We start from the raw sequence: 27,000 nt of genomic DNA, 5'->3' as shown, positions 1-27,000 counted from the left end.
TTGAATAATTTAGGGCTTGGGGGGCACTCATTGGCTCGTCTGGTTTGAAGCTGCGTTGGTATTGCAAGCCCATTGTGTTTGCTTAGAAAGTCTATGAGGGTAGCCTCCAGGGGGGCCCCAGTGACCCCACCTCCTGATATTCACACCCTTGAGCACTCTCCACCGTGTTTCATCAGTGCTGGTCTGCATGACCATAGCATACAGCCACATGATGGCACGTGGCTCCCCAGCCAAGTCATAAAGGCCACCCTTACCCTGTGTTTTACCCTCTCTCTCTGACAAGTCATTCTGAGAGCAGCCAGCTGCCATGCCATGCCATGCCCTGATGACACTGAGATTTCTTGTGGTGAGAAACTCCTGCCAACAACCTACATTTAACCTGCCAGCCTGGAGCCTGGAGCCTGCAAGCCACCTGGGAAGTGCATCCTCCACTTCCAAGTGGATCCTCCAGCCTGAGTCAACATTCAAATGACTGCAGCGCCAAGTGATATCTTGACTGCACCCTCATGAGAAAGCCTGGACCAAAATAGACACAGCTCTGAATTCCTGACCCACAGATATAGTGTGAGAAAATAAATATGTATTGCATGGAGCCACTAATTTTTAAGATGACTTGTTAGTCAGCAGTAGATAGAGAATGCGTCCATCCAAGTCAGCGCTTGTGTTATTAATGGCTGCTCGGCCTCCCTTTTGTTTGAAGCTTTATTATTTGCGTAAGGGTAACGATAGCTATGGAGGTGTGTACTTATTTCCTATCTTCTTTGCAATCTTTGTTTCATAAAGATAAGTTATGCCATGATTTGAACATTGCTTCTATTAATTAAATCAAGTCCATCTTCCTGATTAGTGTTGTTTATGATTAATTTTAGAAACTAGATTATTCTTTAATCTTACTTTTCCCAAAAATGTGAGTATCATTTATTTTCCAAGTTTTTGTAAGTTATTTTAGTGAGAAGCTGAGAGATGCATTTGGGTCTTCTATTTCAATACAATTTTGAAGCAGATATCTCTCCTTGCTTTTAACAAGGGTGCATAAAAGATACCTTTATATCTTTAATATGCTAGGTTACTCTGACAGATAGCTACCACATCTGTATTTTCTTCAATTTTGCAAACAAGATAAAATATATGCAATCCTTGGTTATTGAGGTAGAAAACCATATCAATTTTAAATAAAGATGATTTTTCTTATTTTTCTTTATGTATTCCTTCATTTTTTCCAATCTGATTGCATTGGCTAAATTTCTGAAAAATATTGAATATTAATAATTATAACTAGCATCCTTTGTCTTCATTCTGTTATCATGAATTACCTCTAGTGGTTTTTCTACTAGTTATAATGCTAGCTTCTATTTTCATCGTGATTTCACTTACTGAGATATTATAAATAAATGTTTAAGTTTTATTAAACTCATTGTTTTTTAAATTTTTAGAGTTCCTCAGTTATCATATTGAAGCTTTTTTTCCTTCTTGGCATTAGTTTCAGATACACCATATTTTTAAAGCATCGTTAGATTTTATTTGCTAATAGAATTGTACTCTTGTAGGTAAAGCACCAAATGCAATAGTGGGGATAGGAAAATGTATGCTGCCTGACAATGCATAGGTGATCAATACATTCTATCAGTACAAATTATGGTAATTACTACCTCCACTGACTGCTGTGAATTTCAGTTTTCCAAGTACTGTGTTGGTTCCAGGTACTAATAATGGCACCAAGAAGAACCTATGAGATAGGGTAGCAATTTTCCTGACACCTCAAGAAAAAGACGTAGACTCACAGTTCTAATAAAACATCATCAGCAAATGGAGATACAAAAATATTTTTAAACTCAGGTTCTTCAACATTGCCTTTGTAATCAACCAGTTTCCTCAGTGCCTATATGCCAAGTGTAGTGCTAGCTTCGACACTGGCAGTGTAGAATGCGGGGGAGACCCCAGGTGACTCTACTGCCAGGGGACCTTGAATATGTCACCTACCATTTTTGAGCCTCTAGTTCTCATCCATACAATGGAGCCCGTCAGTCACCCGTGCACTCCTGTGAATATTGCTGTGAGGATCAGCTATAAGGGATGTGAAACTGCTTTTGAACCAGAATCCACTAGAGGCACATAAAAGTGTATGTGTTATCATCGTCATCATACGAGAGGACTGTTAAGCCAAGGCGCCACACTCCCTCCAGTGAGCAGGATTCCTGTGCGTCCATATGTTATTACAGGCACTGTGAACCAGGGTTTACATTTTACTGATGCTTAATTACCCCTTCTCCTCTCCCAGCCATTTTCACATTTAAATAAAACTCTCATTTCACTTAACAATGAAAGGGCTAAAAATTTGCATTTTAAGTGTGAGTCAGTGGCATGGATATCTAATTAAAACCGTCTTTTTCTCCCCCTTTTCTCCCCTTTTCATTTTTGTCCCCTGAGCTGCTGACATTATTGCAACCGTATTCCGTGGCCCCATTCTGTCAGCTCGTGTGCTCTGAGGAAAGCAACCAGGAAGGGTGCAAGGAGAGCAGGAGCTTAAGAGGAGGAGGAGGAGAGGGGACAGGTAACTGGGGACAACAAAGGCAAACACAGAAGGAACTGTGATGGGAGAACCTGGCACATTGGCGCTGGCTGGGGGGCACTATTAATGCTTAAAAAGAGGATGCAAGGGTGAAGAATGGAGAGCCTGATAAATAAAAAAAAAAAGGACCAGAAAAAAGAGAAAGAGTAAAAGTGGAAGGGAAGGAAAGGGCCACAGACAACAAGATGGGTGGAGAGAAGCCTGTGGAACTCACAGTGAAGGGGTACTGTGTCCTTAAGAAGCAGGTGGCTCAGGAGAGAAACTGCCAGTGTCAGTAGAGCAGAGGGTGGTGGGTAAAGGTGACAGATCCTCTGGGAAATTATTGTACAGCTTCATAACGTGTGTCTATAATACATGACCATGTAGAGATTGTCATCAGAAGGCAGGTCTTTTGGTCTTGAGTATCTATCCACTTTCCTGCATAGGGTTTTATGGTATCATTTAGCAGTGCAGGTGTGTCCCATATCCTCTCTTTTAGATCTTGCTTTTCTTCCTTATAGTTCACACAGAAACATGACTCAGAAACAGACTCATCTGAAGGCATTTGTATAACTTCAAGATATAGCAAATAGGAGAATCTAGTCTTCCTCTCCCCTTCCCCATCACTGAGACCATACTAACGAGGAATTTGTCTATAATTAGCTAGAAATTTGTTAAAATCATTTACCCTGTATCTTCCTTTGTTTGTTTGGATCATGAAAATATTACCTATTTAAAAAATTATATGTTGATGGAGAACATCAGCCCTTGATACTGGTAGAAGATGAGAAGCATGGCCCATGTTAGGAGTTAGTGCAACCATATGACAGTGTGATTGTTTCTACCATAGTCATCATGACAGCCATGCCTCTTGGCATGCAAGACTGTCCGTCTGTCTGTGTACAGCTCCTTGGGCAGGTATGGGCTGGAAAGGACAAAAATGTTCAGCAAATCAAGACCAATTGGTAAATTATAATTCCCAAAGGGAGAGGTAAAGACGAAATTTTGCCACTGAAGTACAGGCCCCAGCGCTCTGGCACCTGGGACCAGGAATCCACTTAGATAAAGAGAATCATCCCATTTGTCAATTTTGGCTTTTGTTGCAATTGCTTTTGGTGTTTTAGTCATAAAGTCTTTGCCCATGCCTATGTCCTGAATGGTATTGCCTAGGTTTTCTTCTAGGGTTTTTATGGTTTTAGGTTTTACATTTAAGTATTTGATCCATCTTGAGTTTATTTTTGTATGAGGAAAGGGTCCAGTTTCTGTTTTCTGCATATGGCTAACCAGTTTTCCCAGCACCGTTTGTTAAATAGGGAATCCTCTGTGGAAGACAGTGTAGTGATTCCTCAAGGATACAGAAGCAAAAATACCATTTGACCCAGCAATCCCATTACTGGGTATATACTCGAAGGATTATAAGTCATTCTACTATAAAGACACATGCACATGTATGTTTATTGCAGCACTATTTACAATAGCAAAGACTTGGAACCAACCCAAATGTCCATCAATTACAGACTGAATAAAGAAATTGTGGTACATATACACCATGGAATACTATGCAGCCATAAAAAAGAATAAGTTCATGTCCTTTGCAGGGACATGGATGAAGCTGGAAACTATCATTCTCAGCAAACTAACACAGGAACAGAAAACCAAATACCATGTGTTCTCACTCGTAAGTGGGAGTTGAACAATATGGACACAGAGAGGGGGACATCACACACTGGGGCCTGTCAGGGGCTGGGGGGCAAGGGGAGGGAGAGCATTAGGACAAATGCCTAATGCATGCGGGGCTTAAAACCTAGATGATGGGTTGATAGGTGCAGCAAACCACCATGGCACGTGTATACCTATGTAACAAATCTGCACCTTGTGCATGTGTATCCCAGAACTTGAAGTAAAACAAAATAAATACGTAAATAAAGGGAACCATGTGGATTTACAGTATGCAAAGACACCAGAAAACAAGACCAAAGACCACATGGACAACTGCTTCAATGCCCTCTGGCCCCTACTGGATGTTGGCTTGGGAAGCTGTTCCCTGGACCCAAGGTTAAGTTCAGGAGTTACCTGTCCTCTTGGTGTAGTGTTTCCAAACTTTGACTAAATTTGCCTGATTATGGAAATTTTTCAGGTTCTTGTAAAAATTGCATATTTCAGGTCCCACCCCAGACCTATCAAATTGGATGAGGATTATATTAATATATTTAATCCACCAATGAAGTAAGATTGATAAATACTAACTCTTAGAGGAGCTGAACAATTTCACTTGCCGGAGGGCCGTGATGAGACCGAGACAAGACACTACCATTAAGGCATGATGGTCTACTGATGACTTAGTTTCCCTGAGGATGCCAAACAGTCATGTAGTTTTCACACTGTTAGACTTCACTTTAACTTTATCAGTGTCCCAACTCAATCCTGATTTGATGTATGAGGTGATTAAGCAACTCCAGATCTGCATTTCACAACCTATTACCTTCCTCTTCACTGCTTCTTGAAATGTGACTTTAAGTCACAGACAAGATAAATAGGCCTGTACTTGGGTTCTTGGGGACCTATATGCCTGAGAGCCAGGAACTAGCATATTGTCCTCGAATGGTGGCTTAGATTTGAGTAGTGTTCCCTGTTGGCAGAGCACATCGTGATGTTAACTGTCTGCAGTTAACACAGTCATGGCCATGAGCTGTGCTCCTCCTCAGTTGCCAGCATGTCCTTGAAAGTCATTATTCCTTGCATCCTCAGGACAGCTCTATGACATAGTTCTAATGCACATCTCTGTTTTCCAGTTAAGGATGCTGAGGCATAGAGAGGAAATCAATAGTCTAAGATCAGAGAGACAGTGAGAATCAGAATAGGATTCAATCCCAGGCATTCAAGTTCCAGACTTTGAGCTTTTAAACATGGAATTCCTCTGCCTCCTCTGTGATGTCCCATCACCATGCTCTTCCCATCTATGTGAAATGAATGATTTTCATCTTGAGCTGGTTCTCCCCTCTGCAGACAACTGATGTCCTTTTGCTCCTGGGTATCTCATATTGTGCTAGGCCTAACAAGGAAACCTATGGCATAGTGATGAGGCAAGACCCCTCCAGCTGCTGACAAGCCATCAGTCTCAGCTATTCTGAGGGAGGCAGCATGACAGGCATAAGCAACCATGCCTAGCCCTGCTTCTCCTGACCCCTCGTGTCAATGGAGCTTAGATTGTCTTTGCAAACTGCTCCTCTGCTCTTTTCATGGTGCCGTTCCTGTTCCTATGCTGTCTTAGGGCTGGCAGAGGGACCCTTTCCTCAGCTCCCTACACCTGGAATCGTCACATATATAGCATTAGTCCCTAGTGGACTTGTCCAGTTTTGGTTCTTGTTCCTTCTCCACCTGACCAGCCTGGATCTACTTCCTGGCTGAATTTCAAGGTGTGCTACCACGCATGGCGGAAGCATACTCACAGAATTCGGAGAGCATGGCTTTTGCCTGAGACCCAGAAGGGCTAAAATAGTATCTCCATAGGAATTGTACCCACATTTGAATTCAAATCCATTTGTGTAGCACATACCACTTCTTCTGGCTTTCGTTTTTTTTTTTTTTTTTTGAGGTTTGGAGCAACCAAATGTTTGCAAGATGTAAATGTTCATTCTTCTTCAAATCTCCAGAGTGCCCCATTTCCAATAAAGCAATGCACTGTATCTTAATACACATTATTTTAAAACATCAGGACCCTCTTCAAATTCCCCCTCAAAGTACTAAACATGAAAATTCAAACTTCCACTACAGAGGAATTGTAGATGAAAATTCAAACTTCCTCTACAGAGGAGTCGTAAAGTATAAATAAAGCCAAGTAACCTTGACAAATGCCAAGATCCTTAGACATTGTTTTTAGATATTCTCTCCTTTAAAGGGGGTATGATTCTTCTATCTTAAATTGAATAGATGTAATACTGAACCTGAAGCTGCATGGCAAAAATTTGAGTTGCGACCAGTGTTGTTCCTTGAATATAATGAATACATAGTCAGAGGCCATTTAAAATGAAATAGGGAATATGGAAACCTATGGAAATATACTAGGGCTGTGAGATTCACAAGAAAAACATAGATGACTGGTGGCCTTTGTTTTTGATGTGTAGGACTTCAGCTGGACCATTAACTCTGTAAAATCTTCAAGTTTTATTTCTCCTTGAAACTCTAAGCTATGCAACATCACTTTAAGCCATCATTTGAGTAATGTTACCACCATTTTTCTTTTGATTTGAAATGGAATTATTGAAATAGAGTATTTTTCTCTTCCTTTGTTCACTTTATTTTGCAGTCAAAAGTTAAAATCTATAAAAATATAGAATATATTTAGACAAATAATTCATCATGTTTCCTAAATAATTTATTGTGTTGTCTAAAACCATGAACTTTTGTTCGATTAAACAGGTGGAGTCCTAGTCAATATATTTTGAAGGTTTTTGAAGGGTTCTATTCATGAGTATTGACTGCAAACAGAAATGTCAAACTGCCACGCATCAGTGTATTTTTAAAAAATTAAGAAAAGTACAGAGTGTTGCCTCCCATTTTGATATAGCATTGCAATTTTCTCCTCTCCCTTTGGTAGTTGCTTCAAAGAATGACAGAGTGGAAGCCAAAGGTCTAACAATGGTCTGAAACATTGAGTGCCACCTGGCCTGGTCACCTTCCTGACCTCTTGTTCTATCATTATTCCCCTCAGTCCACTTGAGACCAAAAGTGCTCTTTTCGTTCCTTTACCATAGGAAAAATACTCCCACCTCAGGGAATGGTATCGGTTATTACCTCAGCTTGGAATGCTCCTTCTTCCGACGTGTGCATGGATCACTCCAATACTTCTTTCTGCTCTCTGCTCGGAAGGCTTCCGAATCATTGAGACATTTTCTGACCACCGCCCATAAAACAGCAAGCTTTCCACATCACCCTGGCAATTCCTGTCCCCGTAGCCTGTTTTAATTTTTCCATAGCATTTTTCTTCCTTTTTTTTGTTCAGCTTTTAAGTTCAGGGGTACATGTGCCAGATATGCAGGTTTGTTATACAGGTAAATGTGTGCCATGGTGGTTTGCTAGACAGATCATCCCATCACCTCAGTATTAAGCCCAGCATCCATTAGCTATTCTTCCTGATGCTCTCTCTCTCCCCACTCCCCACTCCTACAGACCCCAGTGTGTGGTGTTCCCTGCCATGTGTCTATGTGTTCTCATTATTCAGCTCCCACTTATAAGTGAGAACGTGTGGTGTTTGGTTTTGTTTCTGAATTAGTTTCTGAGGATAATGGCTTTCAGCTCCATCCATATCCCTGCAAAAGACATGATCTTATTCCTTTTTATGGCTGCATAGTATTCCACAGTATCACATTTTTCACCATCACTCACACACACACACAGACATACTGACACACACTGAATATTTTCTCCGGTGTTATTGTTAGGCTTTTAAATTAAGCAGTGCACATAAGGTACCTGCTCATAATTATGACTGAGGAGAAGATAGCGGGTCATCATTATGGGAGGCTCTGTAGGGCATCATCAAATCCATCCTGATCTTCTCTTTGCTTCTTCCTATAGTGAAAACTTTAATTTTCTATATCTATCTGAGAGTAACATAGTAACATTTTATAATATTGAGCTGAGACTCTCTTAGTCTTAGATTTGTAGAACTTTATAGTCTTGGTTCTACTTTGTTCTATATGCTAGTACATTTTGAGTGTAACAAAGCCCACAAATCTTTTCCTGATTTTGTTTATATGACCTTGAACTTATTGAGTGATTAGAGCTCTTTCAGAATCAGATTTCAGAGCTCCTTGACCCAAGTCAGGAAGAGGGCGTGCATGACTGACCAAACCCAGAGTGGCAAGAGGCCAACCTACTGTGTCTTATATTGCTTTCCCATAGCTCAAGAGGACAAGAGCAGTGATCTAGGAGAAGCCAAATTATTTTCCTAACAAGAACCATAAAGCATTAGAAGTAATTTCAGAAAAATGTGAAATATGTATTCCTATAATTCTGACACTTTTAAGAGATATGACTACAAATAAAACACATTTTACAAAGGATGCAGATTACCAGCATGCTATAAAATGCTTCTAGAACTTATTTTAGTAACACTCACCCTTCAGACATATAGCACTTTTACTCTTGAGACCACTTTCACATCCACCCGTTTATGATATCTCACAACATAGAGAGGGGAGGACAGCCTGGTCACGCTCTGTCACTTGACGGAGGCTCTGAAGAGTGTGATACGCACAGCCCCTGTGCCAGGACTGGAGTGGGGGGCATTCAGATATGTCTTTATTCCAGGTCATGTTGATGATTAAGACGACATGCCCAACACTGTCTATGCCTCAGAGACATGGGCTGGTTTTCATTCTTCTAATTTTTTATGATGCTACTTCTAGCGCCTGTCATAGCACAAAATCCATGATCAGTAAAATTCCATGAAATGAATCAACTTGGCTTAACTATCACTTAGAACAAACAATTTTTTTTTTTTGAGATGGAGTCTTGCTCTGTCACGCAGGCTGGAGTGCAGTGGTGTGATCTTGGCTCACCGCAAGCTCCACCTCCCGGGTTCACACTGTTCTCCCACCACAGCCTCCCAAGTAGCTGGGACTACAGGCGCCCACCACCACACCCAGCTAATTTTGTTTTTTTATTTTTAGTAGAGGTGGGTTTTCACCGTGTTAGCCAGGATGGTCTCGATCTCCTGACCTTGTGATCTGCCTGCCTCGGCCTCCCAAAGTGCTGGGATTACAGGCGTGAACCACTGTGCCTGGCCAAGAACAAACATTTTAAACCACTCTATACAATATTCATCCTATATAAGCCTCAAATAATTTTACAGTCCTGTGTGAGTGTATCCTTGCAAAATGTGGGTATGAAACTAAAATCATGGTAAGCTATCCTGAAGGGAGCTGATGAGCATATACTATAATTTGATGTAGTTCTTGGATTAAACCTTCATTTTCAAGTTTGATTTCTGAACAAATATCTTCCCCTAACAAATGCGTAGTTGTTTCAACCTCCTCCCCTTTATCCCTAGGGTGTGTTTCGAACATCTCTTTTAAAACGTTAATATTCTGAGATTGTAGTTGTCTTACTATAGTTATCAATATAAGTGTCATTGCCCTTGTCACTCTTACTCAATTGAGAGCTCCTAAAAGTCAGAGACAGAGTCCTAATGGATGAATGCTCAATAAATATTTTTTGGGTAAAATGGAACAGAAGGGATTACAATGGAAGAAATAAAATGAATTAGAATAACCTAAATGCAAAATGAATACCCAGATAAGTTACAAAGAAGAGAGATTCAAAGGAGGTGACAATGATGTAGAACTTCGAGAAAAGCACTCCAGGAAAAAAAAGTCATCCACAATTGTTGAGAGAGAAAATCCTTTTTAGTAGAAATGTATTCCCTGTAGGGTCTGAGCTTCATTCTCAAAGCACAGGTTGTGAGAAATTGAGTCTAAGACAATTAATAGCTTCCTCTTGTTTTTTCTAAAGAAAAGCGTCAAAGAGTCTTGAAGAGTGACAGGTGTCACGTTCCTTTCCCAGGGGACTCCTCTGGATCTGGTGTTTGTGTAGATGTGGAGGAAAGGAAGTTTCTGCGACAGATGTTTGGTTTTTGTTTTGTTTTTTAAAAAAGATTATTTGCTATTTGGTTGGCACCCTCTTACAGGATGGCCATGTCCTCACCAGTGGATTTAAATTTAAATTAAAGAATCTCAGAAATCTTGCAAGATAAAATTCTAGAGTTCTTTTTTTCCCTTCTGATGACTGAAGACATTAAAACTGGTGAGACTTCTGCCTGCCTTCTTCATGCGGAACCAATCTTTTTAGAGAATTATTAGGATTTTGTAGGCATCAATCTGGAAAGAGACAGGAAGGAAAAGAACATGGGATAGGGAGGGAAGAAATCCCTGTTTTTCTTCTCCTGTCAAAAATAGAAGAAAAAAATAAATACACTCAGATCAGTTTTTACTTGAAGTCACTCTCTGCAAAGAAAAAAAGTTCATTTCATACTTTTTCAAAATACCCAATACCATGAACACTGCTGAAAACAGAAGAGAACATCTATTTTTAAAGAGGTAATTGTTACGTGTTTTATTATAAGTAGCAGCACATGGGGCATATGCGTGCTTCACAGCAGTATGGGAAGACAAACCCAACACGTTTCAACTGACATTGCCCTTCTTGCATTTACAGAAGTATTATTGACAACAACTTCTTGGATTTGAAGGGAATCTGACAACAGAGACTGTTATTTCTGGGGTAGAAGGTGACCATAACAAGAGATCATCAAGTGGATTGGCAAATCAGGAGGCCTGTAAGGCTGCCAAAGGCCTTGCCAGGCAGGGAAAGGCACCCCACAGGGAGCACAGCTGGTAACAGCTGCGACATGGCTCCGAGGAAGCTCCAGCAGAGGTTGCTAGTGCTCCCCCAACAAGCAGAAATCGTTTTGCACCCAGAAATCAAAACAGATGAGAAAAGATGCACATAGGAGCAGGGTAGGGGCAATTATTCTGCTATTTGTGAAGCATGGGATAAACAAGCTCCTATGCCTTGCATTCCAAGCCCTTTGGATCAGGATAAAATGGAGCTGAACAAAGCAAACTATGTATTATTAATGTTAGCGTTTTCTTTAAAGATTTGATATGGGCAAGCACAAAACCTTGTAATAAAAATGGAAAGGCTCTTCAAAATTGGCAATTCTTTTTCCTCAGTTCTCTCCCACTGGGACGCTCTGTGCGTCTTCTCTCCCCTTCTCCTTTCTTGGGAACGTTTTTTTTTTTTTGTTTTGTTTTGTTTTGTTTTTTTTTTTTTGAGACGGAGTCTCGCTCTGTCGCCCAGGCTGGAGTGCGGTGGCCGGATCTCAGCTCACTGCAAGCTCCGCCTCCCGGGTTCCCGCCATTCTCCTGCCTCAGCCTCCCGAGTAGCTGGGACTACAGGCGCCGGCCACCCCGCCCGCTAATTTTTTTTTGTATTTTTAGTGGAGACGGGGTTTCACCGTGTTAGCCAGGATGGTCTCGATCTCCTGACCTCGTGATCCGCCCGTCTCGGCCTCCCAAAGTGCTGGGATTACAGGCTTGAGCCACCGCGCCCGGCCGGGAACGTTTTTTAACAAAGAAATGGGAGTCCAGGAAGGAGAGGGGAAAGGAAGCTGAAAGCGGACACAAAGGGAGAGGGAAACATAAAAGCTGTAAAGGGACGTGGACAGAGACGCAGGAGGTGAAGGCAGCCTGGATTAAAAGCTAGAGAGAAGGAAATCATAAGAGAACAAGAGATTGATATGCTTCTAAAATATTTATCGCGCACCCTGGGGGATCAATGTAGAAATTGCATTCCCTTTGGGAAAACATTTGCTCATATCCTCCTTGTCTGGATATAAAGGGAAGAGCATCTCAGCAGTTTTCAAGATGGGAGGAGGGAATTTGCTTCTTTCTGGAGCCCTTCCCTTCCCTCTTCCCCGGCTCAACCTTTGTGCTCATTCTACTGAGGGCAGTCACGGCATCTTCCACCACTCCCATAGCTCTACAGCAAAACTGTAGTTACCAGCAGGTCCAACCGCCTGTCCACCCAGGTTCACTGGAGATTCCACCACCACACGTAATTTAGCCTCGCAGAAAAAGACAGACGTGAAACCCTTACATTTTATGGCTTCTTTGTTCTCACATCTGGTCCTGGAAACAGGTAATCCAGTTCTATATTGAATCATGTTGAATCTGTCGATCATCCATCCAGTATTTGTTGCGAAACTACTGTATGCCAGGTACTGTGCTAGCCCCTCTGGAGAGCCATCATTCATTCAGTCATCAAGTATTTCTAAGGTACCTATCATGTGCTAGATGCTGTCTACTGAGGCATTCATTTATTCTCATTCAAAATATTTACTGAGATTTACTGTGCACCAGGCATTCCTCTGGAAATGACACATAGAACAACACAAAACAAAGTCCCTGCGCTCATGGTAGGGCTGAAAGACGATAAATAAATCCCATATCATGCTTCAAAATGCGATTGATTTGCTGATGATGCTCAAACTTCTCTGAATTCCTGAGTCACAGATTCCACTGCCTGCTTGATATAGCTACAGGAAGCCAAACTGGGCCTCTCAAGCTTGCTATGCCCCAAATCAAACGGAATTTTCTGGCCCCTTCTCAACCTGTTTCTTCCTCATTCTCCCGCATTTAAAACACCACCACCACTATCACCACCACCAACCCTCCATTCTTTTAGTTGCTCTAGTCAAAAATAATGGCACCATCCTTGATTCCACTCTTTCTCTCATGCCCTATACCCCATACATCAGCAGATCCTGCTGGTTCTACCTTCAGGTTGTGTCAGAATCTGGAACTCACTGCCTCTAGCCCCACCACATCAGTGCAGCATCTGTCATCTCCTCTGCAGGGTTGCAGGGCCCTTAACTGTTATCTTTCTTTTCCCTCCCGGGCCCCTCAGTCATGCCCACCTTTGGCTCCAAGCCCTCTACGACCTCCCTTTTCACTCCCAGTAAAGGCCAGAATCTTTACCATGTGTCCTGGCCATTGTCACCTTTCTGGTGACACCTTCTGTACCCTTCCCTTATTCCCTCTGTCGAGCTTCAGGCTCCCTTAATATCCTGGCCACACCAGTTACTTGCTCCTCCTCTGGTTGTGACCTTCTTTCCCTGTGCAAATGGCTCATGCTTTCATTCACTTCAGTGTCTCTCTACTCAAATGTCACTTTACCTGGCAGACTCTCCCCATTCACAGGATATTAAAAAAAAAAAAGGCATGCCCCAAACCTCACCTACCATATCGCCAAGTTTCCTTAATACTGCATCATTTGTCTTCCAGCACCTACTGTCCCAGCTTATGATTCCTTTATTTGCCAAGTTGCTGAAGATCCATCCTGCTCCACCAGGATGTAAGCTCCTTGTGAGCAGGGCCTTTGTGTATCTTGGCCATTGGTGTAGACCCCACCCCTAGAACAGTGCCTCGCTCAAAGCAGAGGCTTAGCACGTATCTGTTGAATAAATAAATGAATTAAATGTGTAATATAGTTTCAGGCAATGATTAATGCTATGAATAAAAATAAAACAAGGGAAGGGGAAAGAGAGTGAGTGGGTGGAATTCCAGTTTATGTACCATGAGCCCCTCTGGGGAAGGGTTATTTGAGCAGAGATCTGAGTGAGATGAGGTGGTTGATGCACCAAGTAGGTGTCTGAAGCAGGCCATCCAGCAGAGGGAATCCACACTGTCTGAGCAAGGAGCACTCTCAGGAAAGAGCAAGGGGACCACAGTGCCTAGAAGACAAACAATGGGGCTGGAGCATGAGGATGAGCCACACGGCTGAGCACATGGAGGAGTCCAGGCCGTTGTAAGATGTTTGGATTTTATTCTTAGTGTGTTGGGAAGCTGTGAGTGCTTTTTGAGCAGGAGAAGGACATCAGCTGGCTCATTCTTTAAAAGAATCAGTCTCCAGGGCCCGTGGTGAGCACACCGTGGGGAACAAGTTAGGGCAGGAAACCAGTGAGGAGGTGCTGAGGTCATTCTTGGGGAGAGATGTGCGGGCCACACCATGGTGGGAGCATGCACGTGGTGAGAAAGAGTTGCAGCTGGAATTATCTTAAAGCTAAACCAGGCTTTGCTAACAGATTAGATCTGGGGTGTGAGAGAAAGAGAGGAGTCAAAAGTGAGTCCGAGGCTTTTGACTTGAGTTCCTGTGCACATGTAGTGACTTTTATCAAAATGATAGAAGCAGAGGGCAGTTTGTAGGGGAAAAGTGAGAATTTGGCATATACAGGACAAACGTGAAACATCTTTAGACACTGGAGAAGACACAGGTTCTTCATTTCAAAGCAAAGGTCAGGCCAGAAGATGGAAACGTGGAAGGCATTTGAGTATAAAGCATGTTTAAGGCTCTGACATCCGGTAATACCAGCAAGAAGTGAAGGCAGCCGGAGAGGACGGCCAGTTCTGAGCCCTGGAGCTCTTCACCAAGCAAACGTTGGGAGAAAGACAATGCCTTTCAAAGAAACCTCAATGGCAGTTCCTGTGAAGTAGGAGGAGAACCAGGAGAGTGATTTCAGGGTATGGAAAATAAATGATTTCCAGGAGAGGTGTTGATAAGTAGGATGCAGTTTCTATCTTCAAGGTGCTCTTAAGCTTGTCAAAAGAGATTACAATATAGCAAGCAGGAGGAACTACAAGAGAGGTGAGAAGAGGGCACAGTCATGGGCAGCATAATGATGTAAATAATGGGCCACAGACACTGTTCACAGTAGCAAAGACTTGGAACCAACCCAGATGCCCATCAATGATAGCCTGGATAAAGAAAATGTTGCACATGTACACCATGGAATACTATGCAGCTGTAAAACAGGATGAGTTCATGTCCTTTGCAGGGACATGGATGAAGCTGGAAACCATCATTCTCAGCAAACTAACACAAGAACAGAAAACCAAACACTGCATGTTCTCACTCATAAGTGGGAGCTGAACAATGAGAACACATGGACACAGGGAGAGGAACATCACACACTGGGGCCTGTCGGGGGTTGGGGGCTAGGGGAGGGATAGCATGAGAAGAAATACCTAATGCATGGGTGGCTTAAAACTTAGATGATGGGTTGATGGATGCAGCAAAACACCATGTCACATGTGTGCCTATGTAACGAACCTGCACATTCTGCACATGTACCCCAGAACTTAAAGTATAATGAAATAATAATAATAATAATCATGGGCCACAGACACAACGGTGGTCCCACAGGATCCTAACAGAGCTGAAAACTCACAGTTGCCTAGTGACATCACAGCTGTCCTAAGGTCTTAGCACAATGCTTTACTCATATGTTCGTGGTGACACTGGTATAGACCAACCATTTGCACTGCCATTTCTATGAAAGCCCAGCATGTACAATTACATGCAGCAGAAAATATTTGACAATAAATGACCTTTACTGGTCTTTGTATTTACTATACCATACGTTTCACTATTATTTTAGAGTATACACCTTTTACTTATATATTTTTAAAAAGGTAAGTGTAAAACAGCTTCAGGCAGGTCCTTCAGGAGGGATCCCAAAGAAGGCATTGCTATCACAGGAGATGACAGCTCCATGTGTGTTACTGCCCCTAAAGACCTCCCCGTGGGGTAGGATGTGAGGGTGGAAGACAAGGATAGTGAAGATCCTGACTCTGTGTGGATCTAGGCTCAGGTGTGTGTTTGTGTCTGAGTTTTTAAAAAGAGAGTTTAAAATAAAATAATAATAAATTTTAAAAATTGGAAAAAGCTTAAGGAATAAGGATATAATGAAAATGTTTTTGTACAGCTGTATAATCTGTTTGTGTTTTAAGCTAAGTATTTTTACAAAAAAGTCAAAGAGGCCTTTTACCTCGTTTCACTCCTGAGAGCAGGTTGGGTCACCAGCCGCCTGTCCTGGAGCCACCCTTGAAAATTCCAACATGGTTCTCATTCTTGTCGCTTCTGCTCAAACCAGCACGGTCCGATCTATGTGCCACCAGTGTTTCTAACAGTATGGAAAGGATATAGGTTTCATTAAGATGGACAAAAGTGGTCTTCCTTGAAAGGATTATCCAAGGCATCTACCCAATGAAAACCATGATACCTCTTTGTACATAAAATAAATATTTTTTAAGTCAAAAAGTTAAAAACATTATGTTTGTAAAGTAAAATAGTTGTTACAGTAAGCTAAGACTAATGTATTACTAAAGAAAAAAATTTAAACAAAAATAAATTTAGTGTAGCCGAAGTGTAGAGTATGGTAATATCCCAGGCCTTCACATTCACTCACCATTCACTCACTCTCTCCCAGAGCAACTTCCAGTCCTACAAGCTCCCTATACAAGTGTACCTTTTTTTCGTCTTATGCTATATTTTTACGGTTCCAAATGCTTACAGTATTCAGGACAGATTTGTATCCTAGGAGCAATAGGCTATACCATCTAGCCTAGTGTATAGTAGGCTGTACCATCTAGGTTTGTGTAAGTGCACTCTAGGATGTTCGCACAAGAATGACTCCACCTTCAACACATTGCCCAGAAGTATCCCTGTCATTAAGTGACATGCACTGTAGTGTGGTATTTCAGTTATTTGATCACTTTGTCTGTTGGGAAGGAGGTGATCAAAGAGTGCTTCACACAAGACAATATTTTCACCAGACTTCTGAGAAGGGTAAGCGTTCTCTAGGTAAAGAGGCCCCAGGTTTTCCTGGCAGAGAGCAGCATAAGCAGCTGCACAGGCATGTGGTTGGGAAGGCCCAGGGTGGCTGAGGCATCAAATGCAAAGAGGCACATGGCAGGAGCTGTGGCTGCAAAGTTAGGTTGGAGCCAACTGCATCTCTGGACATCCAGCACAAAAGCTTGAACTTTATCTTATAAGCAGTGAGGACAGGATAGAGTAAATTAAACCTATCTACATGGATAGAAATCTTCAAGGCATAGAAGTAATCAAATTGAGAAGGAAAAACTAAAATGCATATTAGAAAGCAGTAATGCAATATTACAATCGAGTAAGATAGGAATCATGGCCAATCATGAGTGATGTGCCTAGGCCCACTGCTTAATGGCCCTGACCTTCAATGTCCTCAGATACAAGGTTGCTGAGATCTCTTCCAACTCAAAGCATTTCTGTGACTCTATCTGGCCAGGTAATAAGATCAGGGAATATTTCCTGGAGGAAGTAAACCCCGAACTGGGTCCTCATGGGAAAGTGGCATTCACAGTAGCAAAGAGGAAGGGAGAGGAGAGTCTACTAAGGGAAACATCATGAGAAAAGCAAGAATGAGGTGCTCAGGCAGCAAACAGCAGGCTGCATGAAGACAGGAGGTACATTTGTTGTTCACAGTTACTGTAGTCCAGGGCCTCAAAAGCAATTTGCTCCCAATAAATGCGTGTTGAATGACTGTAGAACAGATAAACGAAGGAAAGTGGGTTGGCCCGTGGGTGTGTTGGAGATTATAGCAGATGATGGCCCAGGCCAGGAGGGACTTCATCCTGTAGGACCCAGGAGGCAATGAGGCAGTGACATGTTGGAAACTCCTAAAGTGACAGAAGAGGCATTGCCCATCATGGGCACATTTTAGAAAATTCTGACAGGTGGATTTGTCACTGGACACATGATGGGCTGAGTAACCATCTCTCAGTGACCCGAGTCAACCTGTTTTTCTTTATGTAGCAACTGTTGTTTGTTTCAGGGTGAAAAATCTTCATTGGAGATGAGAGAGCCCAGCTGTGTTTGGGTTTTACAAGCTGTCTCAAGATTTTTCTCAAATGTTTTGGTTTATGGCAAAGTTGAAAATACAGCATTATCATGATCCTTATTACCATTATCATTTATTCAACTACCCACTAATAATTAATGTTTACTAAGTGCCAATAATATGCAATGAGATGCAATAAGCATTGAATTGCTCTTGGCCTCTTTCCAGTGGGCTTGTTGTAAATAAAAGAATGAGTTACCACCCAAATTTTAATTGCTTCAAAATATATTTGTTTCACAGGCTCTCCTTGGTTAAGCTTTGCTAAACTGATTGAAACCAAGAATGCTGACTTTAGGCTTGCCATCGATGTTTTATACCAACATTTCCCAAAATATGTTGTGAGGAAAGGATATTGATAGGTGATGTGTAAAAAAAGAGAAAAAAGGAAAGAAGGAAAGGAAAAAAGAAAAAAAAAGAAAGAAAGGAAAATAAAAAAGAAAAGGATTCCCAGAAAAATAAATTTCTGAGACAATGGCTTAAATAAAAGTAAATATGTTCCTTACTGCAGGATTTTGTTGAGGTTTGAATGGGCCAATGTGCCTAGCAAGCACCGAGACAGAAAAATATTCCAAACTTATTTGAGCTGGGAATCATTTTCTAAAAACTGTTCTGAAGTTCACAATGTTTTTTTGTTTTTTGTTTTTACAATAAATTACATTCCTCAGATCCCTTCCCTGTCCTCTCAATTCACCAAAACCTTGGTGGCACATTCTTATTACCATCAGAGAACTATTGTGGGGCTCACAAATGACTAACCCTAAGATAGGTGCATCACTCCTTCATGCTGCGTGACAATTACACTGTCAACAGTTGGTTGAGGAAGACCTCCGCAGAATCCCCGCAGCACTGGGGCCACTCACACAATTGTTTGAGACATGAGGAGAGTCATTTTCACTGCAGTGCAAAGATTTGAGGACCAAGCTTTTACGAGTATTAAGGCAATTGGAATCCTTGACACACACTACAATGACTAAAATAAATGTGTCTGACAATACCAAGTGTCGACGAAGAGGCAGGGCAACTGGAACTCCTGTAAGTTGATAATCATTGCAGAGAGTTTAAAACAGGGTGAGCACTTTGGAAAACTGGCACTTTCTTCAGAGGCCAGCCACACACCTATCCTATTGGCACCGCAGTTCCACTCCTAGGTGTTTATTCAAGAGAAATGAGTGGATCTGTCCACAGAAATATTTGTACAAGAATGTTTTATTTATAATGGTTATACAGGGAAACAGAGTACATGGACTATCACTGGAAGACTGGATACACAAATGATGCTGTATTCACCTGTGGAATATTACTCAGCAATAAAAAGAAAATATCCACTTTTTTTTTTTTATACTTTAAGTTCCAGGGTACATGTGCACAATGTGCAGGTTTGTTACATATGTATACATGTGCCATGTTGGTGTGCTGCACCCATTAACTCATCATTTACATTAGGTATATCTCCTAATACTATCCCTCCCCCCTCCCCCCTGCCCATAATGGGCCTCAGTGTGTGATGTTCCCCTTCCCAAGTCCAAGTGATCTCATTGTTCAATTCCCACCTATAAGTGAGAACATGCGGTGTTTGGTTTTCTGTTCTTGCAATAGTTTGCTGAGAATGATGGTTTCCAGCTGCATCCATGTCCCCATAAAGGACACGAACTCATCCTTTTTTATGGCTGCATAGTATTCCATGGTGTATATGTGCCACATTTTCTTAATCCAGTCTGTCATTGATGGACATTTGGGTTGATTCCAAGTCTTTGCTATTGTGAAAAGTGCCACCTACAGAATGGGAGAAAATTTTTGCAATCTACTCATCTGACAAAGGGCTAATATCCAGAACCTACAAAGAACTCACACAAATTTACAAGAAAAAAAAACAAACAACCCCATCAGAAAATACCCACTTTTATACCCAACATGGATAAATTTCAAAATCAAAAATTAGGTTAAGCAAAAGAAGCCAGCCACAAAAGATTACATAGTATATGATTCCATTAATGTAAAGTTCTAAAGCAGTCAACGATAAGTCATAGTAGGAGAAATTGATCAGTGGCTGTCTTGAGATGGGGTTGCAGGAGCCGCGTGGTGAGGGAATTGACTGGACCAGTCCTGAAGGAACTCTGTGGGAGAAAGGAAACATGCTATTTCTTAATTGGGAGGTAACTGCATGAGTGTTCACACTTGCCAAAACACATCAAACTAAACACTTAAGGTCTGTGCTTTTGGTTGTATGTAAATTATAACTCGAAACAAACAAACAAAAAACACAAAAAAACACGAATGGAACCCTTTCCCTCCTACAGCTCTGTGAGACCTGTTAGCTCCCACCCCAGTCCTGGACTGTCATAAACACTTATTTATGAGGTGAATGCACGCAATACAAAGTAACTTCTTGTCATGAGTCAGGGGACATTGTTCCCTTTCGTCATTTGGAATGAAAATTGTTAATCCTAGACAATAATTCTCAGGTCAGTTTGGACAGCTCTCCCGAACAGTGATATTAACAACCAGTTCTGTGCATTTTTTTCACGTGCTCTATCTCCTCGTGAAAAAAAATAATAATTGAAACATGTTCAGCTGATGAGTAGTCCTTTATTTTTCAGTTAGGATAATCACTGACTTTTATATTTCACCCAAATTATATTCTCTTGATCTCAGTATACATTTTGCTTCTTCTCTGGTGGATGCTGCCTTTCTTCAGCCTCTTGAAGCAACCATGGGTATTAAATGCAACTATAAATCAAAACCAGTTAATATTAGAAACAAAGAAATGACCACAAACAAATTAAGAACTTTACTAGGCTCAACCAGTATTATCTTAATGATAAAGACAACAGTTTTCAACCATTATTTAACAAGTCATTAAATGGAGAATGAAAGGATCCACTCACCATGTTCACTAGTGAGTTTAGGAGTGATGAACACCTGTATTTTGGTTTTCTATGTTTAAGAACTTTATTCCCCCAATGTTGCTGTTAGATTCTCGCTTGTAACAAGAAGATCTTTGATGTGAGCGACCATTTGGGGAGCTCATGTTAAGGATATGTTGTGTATCCCCTTATCTGTCTCTTCACTTCTATTCCTGTTCTTCATCTTTCTCATCTTTCTCTTCCTCACCCTCATCATACACTGCACTTATTAAGCACCTACTGTGAGCCAGTCACTCTATTCTCTGTACTTTCCTTTGCACTGTTTCATAGAATTATTCCCTATCTTATAGTTAGAAATGGTATTTTTAACCTATTTTATAGCTTGAAAAATTGAGATTTAGAAAATGTATGTAAATTATGGAAGAACACAGTTTAAACTTAGAACAATTGGTATTTGATTCTAAGTCTATTTGAATAGAGCCAATTTTATTATATACTATATTATATCATTTCACATGCCTTGACCTTAATTTTAGCATAATCTTTTACTTTACATGTCAGTATATTCTGCAAACTTGCTGAATTTCTAACTTGCTAATTGTCTTCAACTTTAAATACCTTCCATTAGTTTTACTTTAAAAACCCTCCATGGCCAGGCGTGGTGGCTTGCGCCTGTAATCCCAGCACTTTGGGAGACCGAGGCGGACAGATCACAAGGTCAGGAGATTGAGACCACCCTGGCTAACACAGTGAAACCCCGTCTCTACTAAAAATACAAAAAAACTAGCCGGGCGTGGTGGCGGCGCCTGTAGTCCCAGCTACTCGGGAGGCTGAGGCAGGAGAATGGCGTGATGCCCCTGGGAGGCAGAGCTTGCAGTGAGCTGAGATCGCCTCACTGCACTTCAGCCTGGGCAACAGAGCAAGACTCCTTCTAAAAAAAAAAAGAAAGAAAAAAAAAACTCTCCATTTTTTTTTTTGCTTTTATCTCAGAAATACACGCATACATTTGATAAAGTATTCCCACACCCAGCACCTGAGAATAAAAACACAGCACACACTCCAGAAAAACATATGTTCATTGCTGATGAATTTGCTTCTGTCTTGAACTTTGCCTCCATTTCTCATGTTGGAGGTTAAGAGAGCTCTCCTGTCTCAATCTTACATTTTAAAACATGGGGACGGCTTTGCCGTCTTCCCTTAGGCATATCTTGACCCTTCAAAGCTTTCCAGAATGACAGTTGCTTCCAACACAGAAGGCATGCCTAGCCCCAAAAGGCTTCCCGCTACAAGAAGCATCTGACTCCGAGTTCAGCAGGACCGATAGCCTCTTCCCTCTCCCGAATCCTCGTCCCCAGCGTGCCACTGCCTCACTCGGTCTGAGGTGAAAGCAGACATCTGTGCCACTGTGAAGGAAGGGTGGATTCTCTGTGGCTCTAATCCCTGTGGACTCCCGGAACTACCAGGAGGGGCGCAGGCTGACCGGGGAAAAGAATCTGCAGCCAGGAACGTGTTGTGGGCCAGGGAGCTTGAGATGGGTGTCTGGGGACTTGGCTTCAAGAGCCATCTCGAGCAGCTCACTCCGGCTCTGAGTCCTCATTTGAAAACCATGGGGTTGGACTCTATTATCTGTGGTCTCCAACCTGGGAAACCCAGGTGACACACGGTGAACATGAGCGTCCAGGTATTATTGTCAGTGTTTAAAAACCTTGTAAAAGCCCAAAGATAAGTGGTCAATTTACCTGTTTTTGACAAAAATCATATTAATTCAGCATAATGGATACTCAGATTAAAAGGACACTTGCACTCAATTTTAAAATGTGGGAAAACAAATGCAATTTGTTTCAAACAATGGGATTCGTGGAAGTAACACTTTTTTTAAAGGTGGCTTAATGCTGAAAAAAGCTATAAGATTTTTTGAACTTCAAGAGTATGGCTCTTTGATTGGAAATTTGCATATAAATATAGTGTACATGCTAAAAACATGAGTGTGTATGTATCTTACATAGTGCTGATAGCATCAAGTATTTTTAAGGATTCTACACATCTTCACAATAACCGTTTGAGGTAGATGCTCTTAGCCTCTCCATTTCACAGATGAGAAAACGGAGGCCAAAAGAGGTTAAGTTACTTGCCCGGGGTCACACAGATGGATTTGTCTGTGTGTCAATCTATCATAAATGTGCACAGATGGAATATCTGTCTATACACCTGTTCATGTATAATGTGCATTTGAATTCAGTATCCATGTAATGTTTGGCACAGTACTGCATGATACATGAGTTTTCGGTGCTAAAAGGAGGTGTATTATTACTTTGGGCAGGCTGTCAAAACAAAGTATTACATAATGAGTAGCTTAAACAAAATAACTTTATTTTTTTCACGTTCCTGGAGGCTGGAAGTCCAAGAGCAAGGTGCATGCAGGCCTGGTTTTCTTTGAGCTATCTCTTTAACTTGCAGATGGCTGCCCTCTTGCAGCCTCTTCACATGCTCTTTCCTCTGTGCTCCTGCATCTTTGGTGTCTCTTTGTGTGTCCTAATCTCATCCAATAAGGACGTCAGTCAGGTCGGATTTGGCCCACCCTAATGGCCTCATTTTAACTTAATCACCCTCTTAGAGACTGTATCTCCAAACAGTCATATTCTGAGGTACTGGAGGTTAGAATGGGGGTGGGGCACAGTTACAGTTCAGCCCATAGCAAGAGGGTAAAGAACTTCTTGAATCAGCTCTTCAGAGCTACATGTATAACACACATTTTAAAATCCCTCCGAATAACTCCTTTGTTTCTGTACACTCACTAACTCACTTAAGAAAAAGGCAATGGGAGAAAAGGGGAAGCAAACCTATCTAATAACTGGAGATTTAGGCCAGCCCTAAGGCCTTCATAGGTCTTAGTGGGGGCTTAGGTCTTTGGAGGACTTTCATACAGAACCCTCCAAAACCCATCCTTTGCTCCTCTCCAGTGGACTCTGCTGTGACTCAGGCAGAGGCCTCAGGGCTGGTGGAGAGAAGGGAAGAAGAAAGCACGGAAGCCTAGGGCTGGTGAAATAATGAGCAGTATGGCAGGTGGGCACAGTATTTCCAGTAATGGTAATTGAGGGAACTTGGCAGCTGTGGCTAAGAGAGAGAGTGCTAGAACCCAAGGGGGACAGTTATTGTGTGGCCAGGGGCTTATGCCTCTTCATCAGGTGGCCACATAGTTGAGGTGCCAGGTATGACTAGCATTTTACACCATAGTGACTGCAATCCATGAATTTGGAGGACAGGCCCACAGGAACCAGATATGGGTTCTGGTTCCAATAACATATGCTGGTTCAGGGTGGTGCTCCACCCTGGTGAGGATAGGTGCATAAACAGGGAACTGAGGCAGAAGACCAGCTATATGAATGATGGATAGCGACAGTCTGTTCGGGAAGGGAAGCTAGAAGTTTTCTGCAGTGGCCAGCCATTTGGGGGCCACTGCAGAAAAATTTCTGGTTCTTCCAAATAGTGAAGCCTGAGATTCTGAGTACATAGTCAGCCTTGATGAGGGAGAATATGAGGCTGAGCTGGGAAGATGCAAAGGGTGCGTGTCTTTGCTACCTATCACGTCTAGGGCCAGCAGGGACTAAAGAGGACAGACCACAGGGACACTGAGATCTGCCTGGTTTTTCATCTTCCTATTTTTCTATATCCCCCTGGGCTTTTTTCTCTCCTATGTGAAGAGGTCCAATTCCTCTTAATTTACTCTCTCCTTGACCACAGGTTCCAGAATGTCTTCTGTTCTGGTACCTTCTCCTTGCAAATTCTAAAAACTGGGCCAAGGAATTGACCCTGGGGAACAAAGGTACAAAGGCTGGAGGCAGGCTACCTGACCCAATCCATATCTCTCCGTCGCTAATGTTTCTGACTCTGTGATTATGATTCTACGAATATGATTGCTGCTGCATGTTGGGTCTGCCTGCTGGTAAAGGTAGGCCAGCCATCCCCTCCCACAGGCCCGAGCAGGCTCCTCTCCATCACCTGAAGTCCTTCATCTCTCCCATCCTTCCTGCCATGTGTTCCAGGGATGGCTCAGCTACATACCTGAGGCCTGGCAAGTTCACTGATGGCTCCTGCAGGTACTTGGGCTTAGATTATAGAGAGTGCTGTTAACTTCTCTATAAATATAGGGTTCCATTTGAATTTTCATCTGTGCCATGCTTTTTGGGCCCTTTGTAAAGTCCTTCCTGAATATACTTATGGATTATGATTTTTGTGGGTGACAGAGTTTCACTCTGTCACCAAGGCTGGAGTGCAGTGACATGATCTTGGCTCACTGCAGCCTCGACCTCCTGGGCTCAAGTAATTCTCCAGCCTCATTCTTCTGAGTAGCTGGGACCACAGGTGTGCACCACTATGCCCTACTATTTAAAAAATTTTTTGTAGAAACAGAATCCAGCCATGTTGCATAGACTGGTCTCGAACTCCCTGGCTCAAGTGATTTTCCCACCTCGGCCTCCCAAAGTGCTGGGATTATAGGCATGAGCTACTGCAATGATGAATTTTGGCTCCAGTGATAATGGAGAAGCACCTACTCTGAAAAATGCAGTCTCCTTGTCAGTTTCATTATTTCGTGCCCTGCACCAATGGGGAGGGAAGTGGATCCTTGACCTAGTTAGGTTTCCTTAGTGATCACTCTCTCCTATTTGTGGAATTGGTAGGGCTGTCTCACTTACAGGTTGGGTCTTTCCCCATAAGGGAGTAGCGTCCAGAAGTGGTGGTTTCTGTGTCCACAGTCGCTTGAGGGCTCTTTTTCTGTCCTTCAATTGATTTTCCTCCTTTTCATGAATTTTCACACATTCACAAATTTATTTTCACGAGTTTTCACAAAGCTGCACATTGGCTGGGAACCTGCCCCTGGGAATGGCTTTGCCAAAGGTCATTCACTTGGCATCTGCTGTTTGGCACCCCTCGTCCTTGATGGAAGAGTTGACTGATTTGAATGAGAATTTTTCATTGCCATGCATTAAACAGCTGTTCTCTCTAACCAGATGCTTAATATGGTTCCTCTTCCAAGGCTAGTGAAGGGAGCTGGCTTGCTAGTTTGCAGCTGAGAGAAATGATCTAAGAGCCTAAGGATACATAGAAAGAATCCCCTGGTGGTTTGGGGTAAAATCTCCTTCTTGGGTTAACATTGAGAGCATACGAGGCATTTTTAAACAGTGGCCTGTTGATTCGATGAAACTGAGATGTCAGGGCAGCACTGTGAGGTAGTGAGACAGATACAAATGCCATCAGGCCATGCTTCCACTGCCCCCTGCAGTGACAATGCACAGAGCGCTTGTGCTGGGAGCTGTGGGTCCCAGTGGGGAGAGACTGTTCGGTGCAAGCTTCACTCTCCCACACAGTTGCTGCTGCTGGAAGCTCGCCTCCATTTATTCCATTTATCTGAAGCCCTGGCCAAGCTGCAAGCTGCTGTGACCCAGTTACCATGGAGAACTTGTATATTCTTGGCTTCCTTGCTGCTTTTACAGGCAGAATTACGGAAGAGAATGTCTTTGCTGCTAGGAAATATAAATATTACAGAGAGATGCTCATTTTCTCTCTCTATGATGATTATTACCAAAGATATGCAAGAAGACTTCATTACAGAACATTGTCCTTCATAATGAGCCTTCTGTAGGCTTTTACAGGGATGGATAAGCCTGCCAGAAATGGATTGTGTTAACCCTCAGCTCTCTACTGGATCGGCACAAACTAGAACCCTTTGCACATTTAGCAGATTTTTGTGGAGTGCTTACTGTGTGCTAGGCTCTGGGGATACAGAGACTAATGAGATACTGTCTTTGCCTTCAAGGGTCTTAGAGTCTAATAATAAAGCTAGAACTCCAAACAAAAACACTTTCACCAAATGCAGAGAAGTATTTAAAAAGGTAGCGATAGTCCTTTTATGCGACATATGTATATGTTGGCTATTACATACTTGTCAGGAAGATGACTGAAGCAGCACCCCCAAGCTGAGTTTTGAATGTGGAATATTTGTTCACCAGGAAAAGGGAGGGCCTTCCAGAACCATCTTTAGCAAATGAGTTTTATCTTCATGATGTAGACCTGCTGTTACTCCTCCACTGTGTCTGTGTTTCAGACAAGGAAAAGAGGGTGAGGGAAAGTGAAGGCAAATGGAAAAGAGGCACATGTGAACTGAGCCTGCTCTCAATGTTTGCTGGAGTTCTCATTGAATGGGATGGGCTCTTGAGCTACAAGAGAGCCTAGATTGTTGAGTGTATTTATCTCGGTTCATGGCTATCCTGAATGACATTGGGAGTTGCTCAGTAAGGAGTGGGTATGGTTGA

General features: G+C 42.2%; 1 protein-coding gene and 1 pseudogene across 7 annotated transcripts in view; both read left to right on the top strand.

Moving 5' to 3' along the window:
- LOC126934984 (60S ribosomal protein L37-like) overlaps positions 1 to 27,000 on the top strand; it is an 843,215-nt pseudogene that overhangs the window by 59,777 nt on the left and 756,438 nt on the right.
- OPCML (opioid binding protein/cell adhesion molecule like) overlaps positions 1 to 27,000 on the top strand; it is a 1,153,441-nt gene that overhangs the window by 1,066,062 nt on the left and 60,379 nt on the right. The gene's annotated exons all lie outside the window — the stretch shown is intronic.

The sequence above is a fragment of the Macaca thibetana genome, chromosome 14 (assembly GCF_024542745.1).
Source record: "Macaca thibetana thibetana isolate TM-01 chromosome 14, ASM2454274v1, whole genome shotgun sequence".
Classification (NCBI taxonomy): domain Eukaryota; kingdom Metazoa; phylum Chordata; class Mammalia; order Primates; family Cercopithecidae; genus Macaca; species Macaca thibetana.
The sequence above is the reverse complement of the archived record's forward strand: the minus strand, read 5'-3'. Positions and strand labels throughout refer to the sequence as shown.